This window comes from Tupaia chinensis, unplaced genomic scaffold (assembly GCF_000334495.1).
Source record: "Tupaia chinensis unplaced genomic scaffold, TupChi_1.0 Scaffold000028_1, whole genome shotgun sequence".
Lineage (NCBI taxonomy): Eukaryota > Metazoa > Chordata > Mammalia > Scandentia > Tupaiidae > Tupaia > Tupaia belangeri.
The window spans coordinates 442,219-460,588 of NW_006159458.1; positions in this window are offsets into that span (position 1 = coordinate 442,219).

Sequence of the window (18,370 nt, forward strand, 5' to 3'; positions counted from 1 at the left end):
GGGCATGCACGCATACATGCCCGGCGTGAGTTTTAAGCCACCGGGTTCAGGACTCGAACTGCAGTTGACTACGTGGGAGTCCAGCAACATAGCCATTACACTAACTGCTGATGCCGCAACACTAAATATTTTTGGCTCTCAGAACTGGCAGGTGACATGGTGGTTGGGACGCTGGACTCCCACATGGTCAGCCATAGTGCAAGTCCCAGATCTGGCAACTTGTTTTCTTGCTTTCTATCTCTCTCTGGCCACATTAAAAAATAATAATAATAATAATAATAAAGAAAATTAAATAAAATAATTATTAAAAATTATTTTTGGTTCTGTGGGCCATTCGATCTCTGTTACTCAATTTTGCCATTGTTACATGAAAGCAGACTTAGAGAATGTGTGAGCAAGTGTGCATGGCTGTATTCCCATGAAACTCCATTTATAAAAATAGATGGAGAACTGGATTGGACCCAAAAGCCTTAGTTGGCTCAGCCCCAGTCTGAAGCATTGTTTTTCATGCTTAAATTACAGTGGGACCAATTTCCTGAGGACCTTTCAACGAATGGATGAATGGCATTGAGACTGTCAGGGAAGACTACCCTCAGTCCTAGTCTCTCACCTTGATCAAAGCCTGTGGTCCGTGGGTACTCCTAAGCAAATTTCAGAGTCCATGAACTAGACATAAAAGAAGCAATGTTTTGCTTAACGTTTCTCTTGGTATTTTGAAGAATCTCATGGAAAAGTGGGTTGCAGTTTTCATTTTAGTAATTATTTTCATCTATGTAGGTATAAAGTAGCTAGTGTTCCAGCTATACCAGGTGAAGAGATACAGGCCTCCCTATCCACAGGCTGGGACAGCAGGTTGCTTTCTACTATTAGAAAGTAAAGACAAGTCCTTGCTAAATGGTCCTAATTACAAAGATTTCTCTGCTTAAACTGGGTCTAGTTTAGGTTGGAAAATGTAAAAGAAAAGTTTATGTAATCTCTGGTTTTTAAAAGACCTGTGTACTGAACTCCTGGCTCCTCCTCTTGCTAGCCATGTCAACTTGTGCAGGTGACTTACTCTTGCTGAGAGCCTGATTCTTTTTGCATAAAATGGGATTATCAAGATTGAATTACAGGGAACAGCAGATGGTGTAGCGGTTACGTGGCTGGACTCCCACATGGTCGACCACAGTTCAAATCCTGAATCTGGTTACTTCAAGCTCATGCTGGGCATGTGTGTGTGTGTGTGTGTGTGTGTGTGTGTGTGTGTGCCCAAGATCCTGGGAGAAGAAGGGATTGCAGTGTGACCATCCTCTCTGGGGGGTGATTTCTCATTTTCCCTTCCACTGTCTGGGTCTCTCTCTAGCAAGTGCTTGTGCCCTAGATAAAAACCTCTCTAAGAAAAAAAAGAAAAGATTGAGTGATGATGTGTAAACAATCGAGCACAGTATCCCAATAAATGGAAGCCCTCATTAGCAGGATTTTGAAGCCTGACGAGACATAAGGGCCTGTGCTTCTTGTATTGGAGGCTCTTGGCAGTGGAACTTGCAGAGGAACCTGTCATTGTCTTTCCTGAAAATACACAGACAGTGGGATCTTTTTTGTGCAAAGAAGGCATTTGAAAAAGGTTGGAACTTGACTCAGATTTGGGTGTTCTCCAAGACAAAGGCCTATGCTGAACTATTCTTTTGGATTGCTTCTAGCATTGCCAAGCACACCCACCCCACATAATCAGGCCTTGCTGAAGCTGTCTATCCAAAGAATGATTGAGTGAGCTTATAGTTTGGAACTGAGGAGACATGAAGTCAGGCTTCTGCCAAAATGCCTTTACCCGAACTGCCTCATTTCTGCTACTTTTCTGAAGAAGATCCTGTTGAAATTAGCAGTCAGACCTCCAATATGCAAGTGAATGAAATTACTAACACAGCTCAGTACAGTCAACTCTAGGGCTTTACACATTATTGCTAATTTGGGAATTACTCAGCCTTCAAAGCTTAGTAATGGCCCCAAAGAGAAGCATCTTTCCCCCCCCTCCTTAATATTCATTTCTTCCAAGAGACAGAGAGAAATATGGGCATCCCTCAAGAGGGTCTCATGCAGTATCCACTCCAGGGCCTTCCTAGTTTTCCATTGTGCACCTGCCTAGCCTGTGCAGGTCCACCCGGGAACTGGACCCTGATCTTCCCTATGAGTCAGCACTGTGGAGTAGCAGGCCATGTGGCCCCACCCCAGCTGGCCCCAGGATCATCTTTCAAGCCCCAGCTTTGTGCTCGTCCTGGTCAGCCCTTGTACCAACTTCATTGTGTTTAGGATCTGTCTTACGTGCTACCAGTCCTGAGGGCAGGGACCAGTCTCAGAGTCTTTAATTCTCAGTGCTTAGGTCATAGTAATGACACTAATTGCTGCCATTGCTTTATCATGTATCTGTAACTTCTACATTTGTCTCATTTCATCTTCATATCACTCAGTTTAAAGATGAAGAAATGAAAGCCAGAGTGCTAAGTGACTTGCCTGTCACATATGTAGTAAGTGGTAGGCTAGGAGAACTCCAGAAGACTGACTGCAGAGTTCACATAAACTATTGCACTGTATTTCACGGTTCTGCATAGCAGTAAATGTTTGTTAAACTCATCCTAACATTATTTAGTTTAGTAAAATTTATAAAGACATCTGGCCTTGAGGGAATAAGTATTTAAAAGTCTTAGATTTCTCTTTTCTTAAAAAAATTATTTTATTTACTATTATTATTATTATTTTAAAAATTTGACCAGAGAGAGAGAAAGTGAGAAAGCAAGAAAGCGAACCACCAGGTCCAGGACTTGAACCACTGTTGGCCATGTGGGAGTTCAGTGCCTCAAATATCATGCCACCTGCTGGCCCCCTAGATCTCTCTTTTTAAAAACTATATTTATTTCTCTCTACCATGAGTAAAAGAGAGAGAGAGAGCATGAATCCAACAGGGTCTTCACACTATAATCCACCCCTAGCTTCACCTGCCCTGGATCATGGGTGTTATTATATCCAGCATGGTTAGGAAGGTCTCTGGACATGAATTCCATCAGTACTACTTAGTATTCTAAACACTGGAAAGCATGCATGCCAGAGTAAATTTTTATTTTCTATCGGAAAAGTAAAATTGTCAAGTTTTAGAAACAGAAAAGTGTATTTAAATAGTTGATCAGAGGCAGAATATGGAGGGTATATTTCTTGGCATACCAGGATCTGCTCCTCCATGCTAGCTACACCTGGATTCCCACTGGAGGATTCCCTTTTTACCTCCTGTGGGCAGGTCTGGTGAGACTCGAGGTTCTCCGCTCTCTTCATCATGGAATGCAACCTAATGGGGATAAGGGTAGGTGACCTCAATTCAAACTCAGTTAACAGTTCCTTCTTCCTGAACTTCTAAGTGAGGACAGACAAAGATAGTGGGTGTTTACCCATTTGTTCCAATGATGGTTCTCAGAATGTGCAGTCAGCCTCTTGCAGTAGTCAGCGTCTGCTGTAGTTTGCTAGGGCTGCTATTAAAACACTATAACACAATAGGCTGTTGGCTTAAATAACAGAAATTCTTTTTTACAGTTCTGGAGACTGGAAGTCCAAGTTCAGTGTTTGCAGAATTGGTTGGACCTGAGACCTCATTCCTTGGCTAGTAGAGGGCTGTGTTTTCTTTGTGTCCTTCCTTAGTCTTTCCTCTGAGCATGCACACTTTGGTAGTGTCACTGTGTCCACATTTCCCCTTCCTATAAGGACATCTGTATTTGGGTATGCCCAGCCTTGTTTTAACATAATCATATCTTTATAGTCCCAGTTTCCAAATATAGTCACATTTTGAGATGCTGGAGGTTAGAGCTTCAACATATGAATTTTGTGGGACACAATTCATCTCACAACATCCTCCATTTCTTATTTGTTACAAGACAGCTTCCTCAATGTTCCCTTCAATTTTGTGCGTGCCTCCCTCACCCTTGCAATTCATTCCCCTTTAATTTTTGAAAGTTGGTTTCTGTAACTTGCCCCTAATGCACACCCAGTATAGTGTAGATATACAAAAGTTGCCCAGGTCCATGGAAATCCTGGGTGATGGTTTTCATAATGATTCATCCCTCCAAATTTCATGTTTTGAATTTGGCCTTAATAGATGGTGATTTAATGTGCCCAGAAATTCATGTATTGGAACTTGATTGTATAGTGAAGCTATTAAGTTGTGGGAAGCTGCACACCAGCAAGTCTGCTGAGGTTTCTCAGAGAGCAAACAATTACCATGATTGGTTCCCTTCCAAAAACCTGACCTTCGAAGCCTTGCTCTGATTGGCCACTGAATCCCTCAAATTTGCATATCTGGCACCTCATGATTGGTCCAAAAGCAACCAATCACAGCCCACAGTTTACAACCAATCACGGCCCACCAGCGTGTATATAACCACGATGCCTGGCCCACAGTAGCCAGACGACACAGATGACCAGGAAGACGACGACTAGGAAGACGATGACGATGACCAGGAAGACGACGACAAGAGCTGTAACACTACATCATCTCCAGACGACCCTGAAGAGTTGTGACACCGCGTCGTCTCCGTGCTGCTCACAGTAGACGACGCGACCCTTAAGAGCTGTGACACTGCGTCGTCTCTGTGCTGTACCGTGCTGCCCACAATAAACGGACGACACTGTCGTCTCCGTGCTGTAACACTACGCCGCTTGCCCCGGCTCTCACTCCTTCACTCAGGAAACCTGTTCGGCTGTCCCCCCGGGTCGGGACATTAAGTGAAAACCTAATTACCTGTGGTGTCCCAGGGTGGGACCTTTGTCATTAGTGCAGGGCCTCCACGATTGAATTCTTGCAGGGTATATAAACAGGGAATGTGACTAGATTCACAAGAGAAAGCCACATGAAGACAGACTACATTGCTCTGACAAAGGTTCTGCCTTCCACTGTCTGAGATGCCTTTGGACTTCCTAGCCACTAGAATTGAGAGCCAAAAGGGACCTTCTTCTTTTTTTAAAAAACACTTTTATAAACTGTGTTTATTGTACAGAGTACTTTGAAGAAAAATAAAAAGTACATACAGCCGTTAGTTTTCACTAATACAGCTACTCTGTCCTGCAATGCTGGAAGGCAGAATGTGTCTGGTGCAAACTAACCCCTAGGAATTACAAACTAGAAAACGACACTTTTTTTTTTAAGAGAGAATTTTTTTGCTATAGGGCAAGTGTGCTTGCCAGAGAGAGAGAGAGAGAGAGAGAGAGAGAGAGAGAGACAGAGACAGAGAGAGAGAGAGAGAGAGATTGAGAGCGAGTGAGAGAGAGAGAGAGAGAGAGAGAGAGAGAGAGAGAGAAACAAGAAAGAGAGAAATCACGCCCCCAAGGGGATAGCCATACTGCAATCCGTCTCCATTCTCCTCTCAGGATTTTGGGCACACATGCACACATGCCCCTGGCTTGAAACCATGGTTGACTACGTGGCAGTCCAGGAACATAACAGTTATACCATCTGTCGGCCCTAAAAAACAACACTTCTAAAAAAGATTTTTGTTTTTCTCATAGGAATATAAAAAACTGGTTTATGGCAGAAAGATGAAACAAAATAAAAAGTATTCTTTTAAATTCACACGGTCTCAGCTCTTTCTGTGAGCAATGCAAACATGGGCTAAGACATCCTGACATGGTGCCACAGTTTGACATAGGAAAGTTCAGTCTTAAGAACCTTTTTGTCCTTGTCTGCTGAATCAAAATCTCCTTTCAGTGGCAGCTGGTGAGAGACACTAAGAGACTGAATGATTGCTATGATCTGAGAGGCTTGTGATTGAATTTCCAAAAAAGTCATATTCTCAAAAATGCCTTTTAGGAATTAATTTTGTCATTTATCTTTATAAATGATAAAAGCTGGCTTTTCAGAAATTACCAAATGACATTTTATACACTTCATAATAGTTATAACTTTTTCTCTGAGACAGTAAGGAGGCAGAAAGATGCAGATGAAAATAGAACTTGTGAAACACAGATGTGCTCAATGCCATGCATCACCAGGAAACGCACATCAAAGCCACAATGAAGTATCCCCTCACACCTGTTAGGATAGTGATTATTAAAAAAAGAGAAAAGAAAAATAGTAAATGTCTGTGAGGATATGGAGAAAAGGTAATCTTTGTACATGGCCAGTGGGAATTTGAATTGGTACAGCCATTATAGAAAACAGTATGGAGGTTCTTCAGTTAAAATAGAAGTACTGGGCAGGCCCTGTGGCCAAGTGGTTTTGAGAGCCAGGTCCCACATGGCCAACTGCAGTTTGACTCCCGGGCTTGGTGGCTTGCAAAACATACTGGGCATGTGTGCTTGTGTTCCCCAAATTCCAGCAGGATGGAGAAACAGAGGAAAGGGATTATGAAGGACCAAGTTCCACTGAGGGATGCTTTCTCCCTGTTTCTCTCCCTGTTTCTCTTTCTCTGGTGAGCATATGCACCTACTGGCATTAGAAAGAAAAACAGAAAAAAAATAGAAATACTGTGAGGTTGATAATAGATACCCCACTCTGGGATTCTAAAGGAGTTGAAATCTAGATCTGTAAGACAGATTTGCACACCTATGCTCATTGCGCTATTATTCACAATATCAAAGGCATGGATATAATCTAAATATCCATTGATGGATGACTGGATAAAGAAAATGTTTACAGGCACTCCTCACTTAATGACCGAGTTGCACTCCTACGACTAGCAAATTGGTCACTAAGCGAGGAGCCTAAAGGTGGGTATCTTGTGGTGGGTTGTGACACCACAGGGTATGTATTATGTTTTTCTTTTTATTTTTTTAGAAAAATTTTTGCCATAGGGTACGTGTGTTTGCTGGAGAGACAGAGAGAAAGCAAGAAGTCATCCCCCTCAGGGAAGATGGCTAGGCCATAATACCTTCTTCATTCTCTCAGGATTTTGGGCACACATGCACTTGTACCCAGTGTGAGTTTTAAACTGCTGGGTCCAGGACTTGAACCACTGTCAACTATGTGGGAGTCCAGCGACATAACCATTACACCATCTGCTGGTCCCTGTATTATATTTGTCAATATATAATATGTGACAGCTCACTAGAATAATGTAATTCTGTCCATATAAAAAGCACAGAAAGTGGTAAGACACACGACAACACAATAATATAAATTGGCATAATCACTTGCATTTATTCTGAATACTACTGTGCATGTATAATCAAGTGTGAATGTATAAATAAAATATATCGTTTTATGTGATTGCAAAAGCTTCGTGTAGTGAATACTAACCAACTGTGGCAACAGACAGAGACTGCTTTCCTGAGAATCACACAGACCAAAAAGGGATTCCTTGCATTGGAGACCTGGCTGCAAGTTCGAGCAGTTACTGGACAGGTAGGTTGTTAAGTGAGAAGTGACTGCATAGACATGTAATGAAATATTATCCAGCCTTTAAAAAAGAAGGCAGTCCTGCCATTTGTGGTAACATGGATGGACCTAGAGGGGATTAAGTCAGGCACAGAAAAAAAACTGCTGCATAATCTTTGGGCCAGATGGTGGCGCAGTGGGGGTGCAGCTGGATCCACACGGGAAAGGCCTGAGTTCACGTCCCACAACCTCCCAACTGTGGCTGTGATCCAGGCGGGATGAGACTGGGGGTGGATCACTGCGAGAAAGACCCTGCTGGGGGTGACTTTCATTCCCATCTCCCTTTCTGTATCTCTCATGGAAAAATAAACAAGTGAACTGAAAGAAACAGTGTATGATCTCAGATCTCATGTATATTTGGAACATAAAATAGTCACGCTCACAGAAGCAGAAAGCAGAATAGTGGTTGCCAGGGCTGTGTGAGGGGGAGAATGGGAAGTGATGGTGGAAGGGAATGGAGTTTCAGTTATTCAAGATAAGTAAGTTCTGGAAATCTGCTATGCGTCATAATGTCTAAAACTAATAATGCTTGACTGTATCCCGAACATTCGCTACAGGGTCGATAGTAAGTGCTCTTGCTGTATACCACACAGAAACCAACAACAGTAATGAAAGGGATAGGGAAAAACTTTGGGGGTGCTGCATGTTTGTGGCTTTGATGGTAGTGATGGTTTCTCAGGTGTATGCTGATCCCCATACTCACCAGGCAGTATACACGGAACACATTCAGCTTCTTGCAGGTCAGCCATATTGCAACAAAGTGGTTTACAAAGTGCAGAGCTATGATGAACACTCTTATATTTACAAACAGCTTCTAGGACACAAAAACCCATCAGAACATTAGCAAGTTTTCCATTTCCTTATGTAGAAGCTAGATGAAAGAGCATAACTTCACATCCTGGAATATGTTAAAGAAAATGTGTTGCATTCTCTGTCTTCCTGTGCGAGCATCTCTACCAATTGCTCAACTGCGTAATGGAATGAGGCATATCGGTTTCATTTTGTTTATAGCTGGTTTTACAGCCCAGCTCATCATTAGACCGTTTCCATCTGAATTCTCAGACCCCAAAACCACAGAGCCTTTTCTTCATAAATTCACTTTAGGACTAGTACATGTTAGATTTAATATAATATCCTTTGAAGAACTTAAAGATGAGACCTCAAATAAATTGTCTTCCATTCAGAGCACCACTAAATTATTTAAATTTCTTGATTAGTAAGTATTACCAGACCCGTATTACCCCACTTGTTTGAAAAAAAAATGTAAACTATATAAGCAAAGAAATAAATGGGAAGAGATTTACTTTTTTTTTTTTTTAAGAAAATGTAGTATATAGTCTTTATTTACTGAATACTTTTTTCCATGAGTGAGTGAGTGAGTGAGTGAGAGCGAGCGAGCCAGTACCGCCAACAGAGACTTAGTGTCGTGATCCATTCCCAGCCTCTGCCAACACCAGATCATGGGCTAGTGTGTGCTCTGTGTACTCAGGGAGGGCTCTGGACTCAAGCCAGGAACCCTCCCATGTGGGGTTTGCCTTTAGGTGAGTCACATTTCACTGTTGCACCACTGGTTGGTCCCAAGATTTACTTTATTCTAAAGTTTTTGATTTGACATGTATTAATTATCATGTTTTAAATTCATGATTTTAAGATAATTTGTATATTAATTTTACTTTTAATGAAGAATGAATAACCCAATTCACTACTTAAAAACCTGATACAAGTCTCTCAGAAACAGATACTCCTCAGGTTATTTCCAACTTCTACTTTAATGTGACTCTCACATCAAGGACCGGGCCTAGGTATAAGTGTACTTCCTCGGTTGATTTGGGCAGGGCAAGTCCTCTTTTAAAAGTGGTAAGTCAGGCAATTGAGACACCATGTACTTTTGTGGCCTTCACAGAGGTGAAACCAGAGATGAAACCCTGTTTTATTTTGCTTGTTTTTTTTTTTTTAAAGAATTATGTACTGTGTTGTCTGAAAAATCACAATGCATTTTTGCACAGAAAAGCATGAAAAAAAATGTGTCATGACTTTTCCAGTAGTCCACTATTTAGGGGGCTGGGAGGTGGTGCTGGATTCCAGCACGTGCAACTGTGGTTTGAGTTTGAGACCTATTGGTTTACTTTCTCATTTTCCCTTTCTCTCTCGTCAAATTAAAAATGAATAATAATGGCAAGATGGCATAATGGTTGCATTGCTGGACTCCCACATAGTAGACCAAGGTTTGAGTCCCAGATCTGGTGGCTTGAAACTTGTGGCAGGTGCATGTGCGTGCGTGCCCAAGATTCTAAGAGGAGGAGGGAGGAGAAGAGATTGCAGCGTGGCCACCTCCTGGGGGGTGATCTCTGTCTTTCCAGTGAGGCTTTCTGTCTCTCTGTCTCTCCAGTGAGTGTACATGCCCTATAGCAAAAAATCTCTCTAAAAATAATAATTAATAAAATTAAATAAATAACTCAAAAATTACTTATTTAATTTTATTTATTATTATTTTAAAAATTTGCTATAGAGCACATGCACTTGGTGGAGAGAAACAGTGAGAGAAAGAGAGAAAGTGAGAAAGCAAGTGGCCAGGTCCAGGACTCAAACTGTGATTGGCTGTGTGGGAGTCCAGAGCTCGACCAGCACACCACCTGCTGGCCCCTGCCCTCGTTTTAAAGAAAGATCTGTACTGCTTATCACAGACTGCTGACACCTGACCACGTTGTAAGCTGGAAAACCAACACTCAACTCTGACTTAACTCAGTGTAGAATACACAGTTAATAGGAGTTTTTGCTTTTCACCAAGATGGTGCTGAAAATGAAGAAGGAAGCTCCTGCCCTCCCAAAGCTGAAGCTAAAGCAAAGACTTTGAAAACCAAGAAGGCAGTGCTGAAAGGTGTCCACAACCACAAAAAAGATCTGCACATCACCCACCTTCCTGAGGCCCAAGACACTGTGCCTCCGGAAGCGGCCCAAATACCCTTGGAAGAGCACCCCAGGAGAAACAAGCTTGACCACTAGGCCATCAAGCTTGACCCCCTGATCACCCAGGCCTCCATGAAGAAGGTGGAAGACAACAACACACTTGTGTTCACAGTGGATGTCAAGGCCAAGAAGCACCAGATCACACGGGCTGTGAAGAAGCTCTGTGATACCGACCGGGCCAAGGTCAGAACCCCAATCAGGCGTGATGGAGAGAAGACGGCAGATGTGCGACTGCTCCTGATTATGATGCTTTGGATGCTGCCAACAAAATTGGGATCATCTACACTGAGTCCAACTGGCTCATTCTAAATACACACTTTTTCACCATAAATAAAAAAAAAAAAAAAGAAAAGGATGGGTTTTCAAGCTGTGTTTCAGAAGTGCCTCTGCTGTCTCCCAGGCTGGAGTGACTTCCTCGCACACAGCCCATCAATCATTCACACACTAAGGTATCTCCAGTGATGAACATGATTTTTTGACAAGCTGCTCCATTGCATCTAGAGACACTTGCCTTTCTCACTTTTCATATTTATGATGCATGACCAAAGGGAGTTTATCAGGAAATGCAAATCAACCATGTTTAGCAAAGCTTTAAATGGCCTTTAAAACGTCATGAGCAGTTAATCACTATGTAAAGAGTATACCCGTACTTTTGCTAACCACCCGCCATAGCTTTTAAGGGATGACAAAACAGTATTTTCCTTTCCAGCCCTCATCAACCTACAAGGATGACAACATTCACATTTGGAGACTAATATTTCTACTGTATTCTGGATTCACTTCTTAATTACATGCTACAAAGAGAATCTCTTTTCTACTACAAAGAATAAAATCATACTTTTTAAACACATAAATAAGATCACAGTGACCTAAGAATACCTATAAATCACAACAATGAAAGAAGGCAGACATAATCTTACTGTTTAATTATTAAAAAAATTTAAACTATAGGTAAATATATCTGTTGCACTTAAAATCACATTCTCGGGACCAGCAGGTGGCATGGTGGTTAAGGTGTTGGACACTCCTACATGGTCGACCACAGTTTGAGTCCTGGACCTGGTGGCTTCCTTTCTCACTCTCTCTCTCTCTCTCTTTCTCTGTTTCACTCTCTGGCCAAATTAAAATAAATGAATGAATAAATCAAATAAATAATTCTTTAAAAAAAAGCACATTCTAAAAACTCTTAGGTAACTGCGTTAGTTTGGGTAGTGGGAGCTAAATTCTGAAGTAGAAGAGTTCTATGAAGTGATTTTTTCCCACAAGCACAGTGATGGGGTATGGGAAATACTACCCCAAAAATGGTACCTTGGAAAGTGAAACAATGACAGAAGCAGGAAGGCTGCCTCACCCTCTCCTTGCCCATCTTCCCTGAAGCAGCAGGACGTAAAATCTAGAAAGGTCACGCTCTGCTACCCCCACCTCTCCTCTGAAGCTCTTCATGTAACAAGTGTCTCAGCCTAGAGGTGGAAGGCATGGGTATCACACAGAACGATAAGGAGAATGTGAACAAACAGGGCTTGCTAAGCCTTCCCCCCATTAAAATTTGCAGTTTATTACCATTTGATCATTGTCCTCCGATCATCCTTCTGCATGGCTGCCCATAAAAATACACACTTTTCCATCTCTTGGGATCTTCGTTTCCTTACAAAGCTCCTATGTCAAGTGAAACTTACTGAACACATTTGTGTGTTTTCTCTCATTATCTATCTTTTGTTATCGGTACCTCAGTCACGAACCTTGCCGTGGGTGAGGGAAAGATATCCTTTCTTCTTTCCTGAAGGAGATCATGGCTGATTACAAAGCAAAGTCAGAACTTAAAACAATATCTGGGTGAAAGGCTACACTTGGAGTTCTTGCCTGGCCCTAGGCGAATAGGTTAATGGTGTTTGTTCCTCCTTAGATTGCAGTGGAAGTGTAAGAGGAAGTTTACAGAGTATCACCACTAGACAGACACACTGGGTGAAGAACCTTCTATAAGAGTCCAAATAACATGTTTTGCAAACTTTTGTAATTTTATTATCAACATGACCAAGATTTCCCATATTATAATTGAAATGCTACTGCATTCATTCACTCATTCCTTCTCAAATTATTTATTACAGAACTTAAGTGGCAAGTTATTTTCCAGGTATCAGGGAGCCAATGTGAATCTATGGCTCCAAGAACTTGAGATCTATTGGGGAAATGAATGGTAGGCCCCAAAATGGTATGCACATGTCCCAGAATCTGAGTATGATCTTCTTTGGAAACAGGGTCTTTGCAGATGCAATTAAGTTAAGCTTCCCAAGATGAGCTGATCCTGGATTATGCAGGTGGGTCCTAAATCTAATGATGAGTGTCTTTGTAAGAGGCCCACAAAGATGAGCCACAGGGAGAAGAGCAGATGAAAATAGAGGGGGAGATTGGTATTATTCTGTCTCAAGTCAAGGAATGACTCGAGCCACCAGAAGCTGGAAGAGTCAGGGAAGGATTCTCCGGGAGAGCACTTGATGACATCTGGATGCCAGACTTGTGGCCTCCAGAAGGTGAGGGAAAACTTCCTGTTGTTTTAAGCCACACAGCTTATAGCAATTCATTGCAGGGGCCCTAGGAAATTGATCCAAGGGCTAAAGACAAGGAAACAAGTGAGTTACAGTGTGGAGATATTAACTGTTAAGGCAGTGACTGTGCTGGTGAAACAGTTTTTCCTCCACATCTCCAAAGTTCTCCTAAAAAGTAGTAACATCATTTAGTTTAAGACACATAAACCATAGAAGTTTCTTACTTCCATTTGGTAACATAAAGCTAGTTTTAAGGACTCTTATATAGCAGGATTTGCTAGGATGATTTTTTTCTTAGGTTGATGAACCAGTTGGTTTGGTATGGGCCCAAAAGCTCCCATGTATTTTACCAAGAGTGATATGTACCTTGCTGGCAAAGGAAGGACAGAATGAAAGGGGAGGTGGAAATGAAAGAAAAAAAAGATATTACCAGGTTAATGTATAATTACAAATGAATGTGTCTTCATATGTAAAAACGTATAGGAAGGCTTTTAGGTTAAATGACAAAAATAAGAGTCATATTCCCATTTAAAAAATTGTCCACCCTGTTTTTCAAAATTACATTTACTAGTCACTGTATATTGTAGTTGCAGCTTTAATGCGAAGATTGGTAATGCTGGCAAAGTAAAAAGTTTAGGTTTGTTATGGGAGTCGATGGATTACACTGACAACAGACATTAACTAAAGGAAAGGCATACAAATTTATTTATTATTTTTTTATAAGAGAGATTTTTGCTATAAGGTGTATGCACTCTCCGGACAGACAGACAGAAAGTGAGATGGCCATGCCACAGTCCCTTCTCCATTCTCCTTTGGGTACTTGGTCATGCAGGCACACATACTCCATGTGTTTTAAGCTGCTGGGCCAGGAACTTGAACCTCAGTCAGCTATACAGGAGTAAAACGAGGTAACTGTTATGTCACCTGCTGGTCCCACAAATTTATTAATAGTTAATTTTATTTGCATGGGGTATCACAGAAAGAAGTGAGTAAGAAGCAGTAAGATCTGAAAGCTTTTGCATCATCTTAAAAGGAGAAAAGGAGGTTGGGGCCAGCAAGTGGCGTGGTGGTTAAGGTGCTGGACTCCTGTATGACTGACTGTAATTCGAACTCTGGACTCAGCAGCTTGAAAAATCATGCAGGTAGTTTGTGTGTGCATGCCCAAAATCCTGAGAGGAGAATGCCTGAGATGGAATTATGGCATGGCCATCCTCCCCCACCCCACCCCAGGAGATAAGTTTTCACTTTCCTTCTGTCTTTCTCTAGTAAGTGCACGTACCCTCTGGGGGAGAAATAAAAGGAAAAATGATTTTCACTTTCCTTCTGTCTTTCTCTAGTAAGCGCACCTACCCTATGGGGGAAAAAATAAAGGAAAAATGAAAAGGAGGAAGAGGGGACAAATTCTGTAAGAGCAAACAAACAACTGCTTAGAAATGGAGGAAAAGGCACTTATGGGAACACAAAGGACTTTTTATGGAAAGGTCAATGGATCGTTAGGTGAACAGATGGAAGTTCCGTAGTTTGTGGGAATGCCTGTCCAGGGGCTGAGCCCACTTCCCATCTCTTGTCTCCAAGACTGGACTTGCCCCCAGGAGATTTATGACAATTGAGTTCTTTAGGGAGACTCTGCTTTTAGGCATTTACTAAATTTCAGGGACTCAAATGACTTTAGTGCTAAGTCATCTTATGCCAAAGTGGCATTTTTTGGGTGGAATCTCCTGACCCTTTTCATTAGTTTCTCTGACTTTAAAACATCTCACTACGGGACCAGCAGATGCTGTAATGGCTACGTTGCTGGACTCCCACATAGTCGATCACAGTTTGAATCTTGGACCCGGTGGCTTAAAACTCAAGACAGGCCTGAGCATATGCGTGCCCAAGATCCTGGGAAGAGAATGGAGGAGTTGGGATTGCAATGTGACCATCAATCCTAGGGGGTGATTTCTCACTTTCTGTTTCTTTCTCTGGTGAGTACATATGCCTTATTGCAAAAATCTCTTAAAAAATTTTACTGAAAAATTGATAAGCATTTGATATATGTAACCTAAAGACACCATCCAAAAAATACACTTTTAGTTCCTTTAATCCTCAATGCTTTTCTTTTCTCCTAAGGTTTTTGCTATAGAATATATGTGCTTGCCAAAAAGAGAGACAGAGACAGTGAGAGAGTAAGTAAGAAATCCCTTCTCCTTCAGTCTCTTTCTGGGATTTTGGGCATGCCTACACATGTGTTCAGTGTGATTTTGAATCCACCAGGTCCAGGACTTGAACCATGGTTGGCTATGTGGGAATTCAGCACCTTAACCACCATGCCACCTGTAGGCCCCAATTCTCAATGTTTTAATCTCAGTCTTTACTGAGGTTTGTTTTCTAATATGGAACTGTATCACGGGAAGGAAGAAACTGTGTAAGAATTGTCACAGTATCTCTTCCTCTTTCTTTTCTTTTTTCTCCCTAATCTTTAAAGCTATGATTCAATCTATCAATGAACTCTCAGGCTTTCTCTCGAGAGTTGACTTTATACTCTATGACTTAAGGCTGTTTTTCAAAGATGGGAAACCAACATGAATTTTTAAAAACAGATTTCAAATTTACTAAAATTTACTTTAAATTCACATACAATCTAGAGACCAGCAGATGGCATGATGGTTTATGTAGCAGGACTATCACATGACTAACCACAGTTCGAGACCCAGACCCAGTGGGTTGAAACTCATGCCGACATGAGTGTGTACACCCAAGATCCCAAGAGGAGAATGGAGGAGAAGGGATTGTGGTATGGCCATCCCCCTGGGGGGTGATTTCTTGCTTTTTGTCTCTCTCTCTGTCTCTCCAGCAAGTGCATATGCCTTGTAGCAAAAATCTCTTTAAAAAAATTACATACAATCTGGAAGAAAAATATCTGTAATATGCATTATCCTAATCTGCTGAATCCTTAAAATTACACATACTTTGCTCATTATTGGATGATAAACTCCTATTTGGGCCTCATGGATATGGGTCTGAAATGATTAAAGAGCAAAGCCCTAGAATGCTGACCCCAGACAGGTGTTCAAGGCTGTAGCACAGGAGGAACAGGGAGTCAGCCATTCTGTGCAGTGGAAACACCTCACGTCAGACTTCGCCTTCAAGTGACTGGCTTCAGTGAGACAAGACAAAGCAGATCCTTTGATTTCTTTACTTTATAGATTTGATGCCTAGGGGACCAGCAGGTGGTGTAGAGGTTGTGATGCTAGACTCCCATGTGGCTAACCATGGTTTGAATCCCTGACCTGGCAGCTTGACCATCATGCCAGGTGTGTGTGTGGGCATATGTGCTCAAAATCCCAAGAGGAGGTTGGAGGAGGAGGGACTACAGCATGGCCATCTCCCCTGGGGGGGGGGTGATTTCTCACTTTCCCTCTCTCTGTCTCTCTTTCTCTCTCCAGCAAGCATATGTGCCCTATAGAAAAAAATCCCTCCCTCTCTCAAAAAAAAAAAAAAAAAAGAAGATTTGATGCCTGGAGACATTTTTATAATTATGTAGAAGATTAACTGCAATTCAGTGCTGCTTCTTGTCACCCTAATATCTATAGGTTGGGTTGAAAGAGCTTCTAGATGGATGTATTTATCTATAGCTGTATCTACATTTTCTCTCCTGCAATATCCTTCGCATATTCATGAAGAAACTTGGAGAACAAGGTCATTTGCTTAACCTTTCAAGAAGCTGTTTCTGTTCTAACTCAACTTTGAATATGAGATGCCACCTCTCATCTTCTTGATTCCCTACCAGCTCTAAACATGGGCACGTCTCTCTGTAAGGGAGATGGTGTAGCTTAGTTAGGAACAAGATTGCAGGTTTTTGTGCCAAAAAGACAAGTCATTTAAGCTCTTTGGATCTGTTAGTCACAAGCTACCTATGGCAACTGAACACCAAACTGCAGTTTGTCTGAACTCTCCAGTATAAAATAGAGCACTGCATTTTAAACACACAGGGCAGGACTGGCTCTGTGACTTGGCGGTGATGCACTACTTAAAAGAACTTACGTGGCTACTAAAATTTGAGTCCCTCACAGCCCAGTGTCACCATGAGGTGGCTCTTGTCAGATTCATGAGAATGAGGAACTGTAGCTCCACCATCACCAGAGACTTGACTTAGCTCATGCAGAGGCCTGAGACCTAGACTTGCCACCCTTTAAAACTGTCCTTCAAAGAACAGATCATGTGAAAAAGAGGCAGATTATTTTCAGGAAGTTACAGTGGAGTGAGGTTTCTGCAAAGTGGGGTGAGTGTGGTGATAGGCTAGGTTATAGAAACATGTGACTTCTGCTCTCTTGTGGGAAGCCAGCTGCCATGTTTTGGGGGCCCCCAGGGAAAGGCCCACATTGTAAGGAGCTGAGGACGATAGCCAACAGCTATGTGAGTGAGTCTTCCTGGAAACCGATCATCCAGCCCCAAGCAAGTCCTCAAATGAATGCTGTCCCACAGAACAGGCTGACTGCAAGCTCCTTAGAGACCCTGAACCTTTTAGCACCCACCAGGAACCCAGGTTTCTGACCTTCAGAAACTATTGGGAATAAATGTTGTCTTTTTTTTTTTTTTTAAACTACTAAGGCTTATGATCATGTGTTATCTAGCAGTAGGTAACAGGTATAACGCTTTTCTATGCTAAATGCACTTTTTTTCAATACAAACATAGACATTTTCCCCACTTTCTCCACCAGTGACATAGTAAAACCTAAATAGTATTTGATAAAAACTTTCTTTCTACATTATTTCCTTTTCTTTTTCATTTCAGTTTTTTTTTCCTTTCAGTTCCTATAGATTTTTACTTAGGTACTCCCTAGTGTAAAATTGTTCAGTGTTATGTGTTAATTTTTTTCAGTTGTTTTTACCAACTTAATTTTTTTTTTAAAAGTGAGACATTATTTTAAAATCAAAATATATATAGAACTTAAGAATTTAATGAATGGGGCCAGTAGGTGGTGTAGTGGTTAAGGTGTTGTACATGGTCAACTGTAGTTTGAGTGCCAGACCTGGCAGCTTGAAATTCATGCTGGGCATGTGTCTGTGTGTGCCCCAAATTCCAGAAGAATGGAGGAGAGGGGATCATGGTGTGGCCACCTTCCCTTGGGGGGTGAATTTCTCACTGTCCCTCATACTATCTGTCTCCTCGTCAAGTGCACATGCCCTATGACAAAAACCTATACATATTAAAAAAATTTGATTAATGAAATTTGTAAATTAGAACTTCCTATATAAATACCACCAAAACAACATATAGAACTTATGTAAACCTAGAAAATTCTTTGATGGCAGTTTTGTAGCAAAGTATAAAAAGTAAATATCTCTGAATTCCATCTCCCAGAGATATGTACTTTTTAATTTCTTTCACTTAAGATGGATTTTAAGTCTTCTTCAAAGTCATAGTTATTTAGTATGATATTTTTGTATTTATCTTCTCTAACTCAGTATGATGCTTCTGAGATTCACC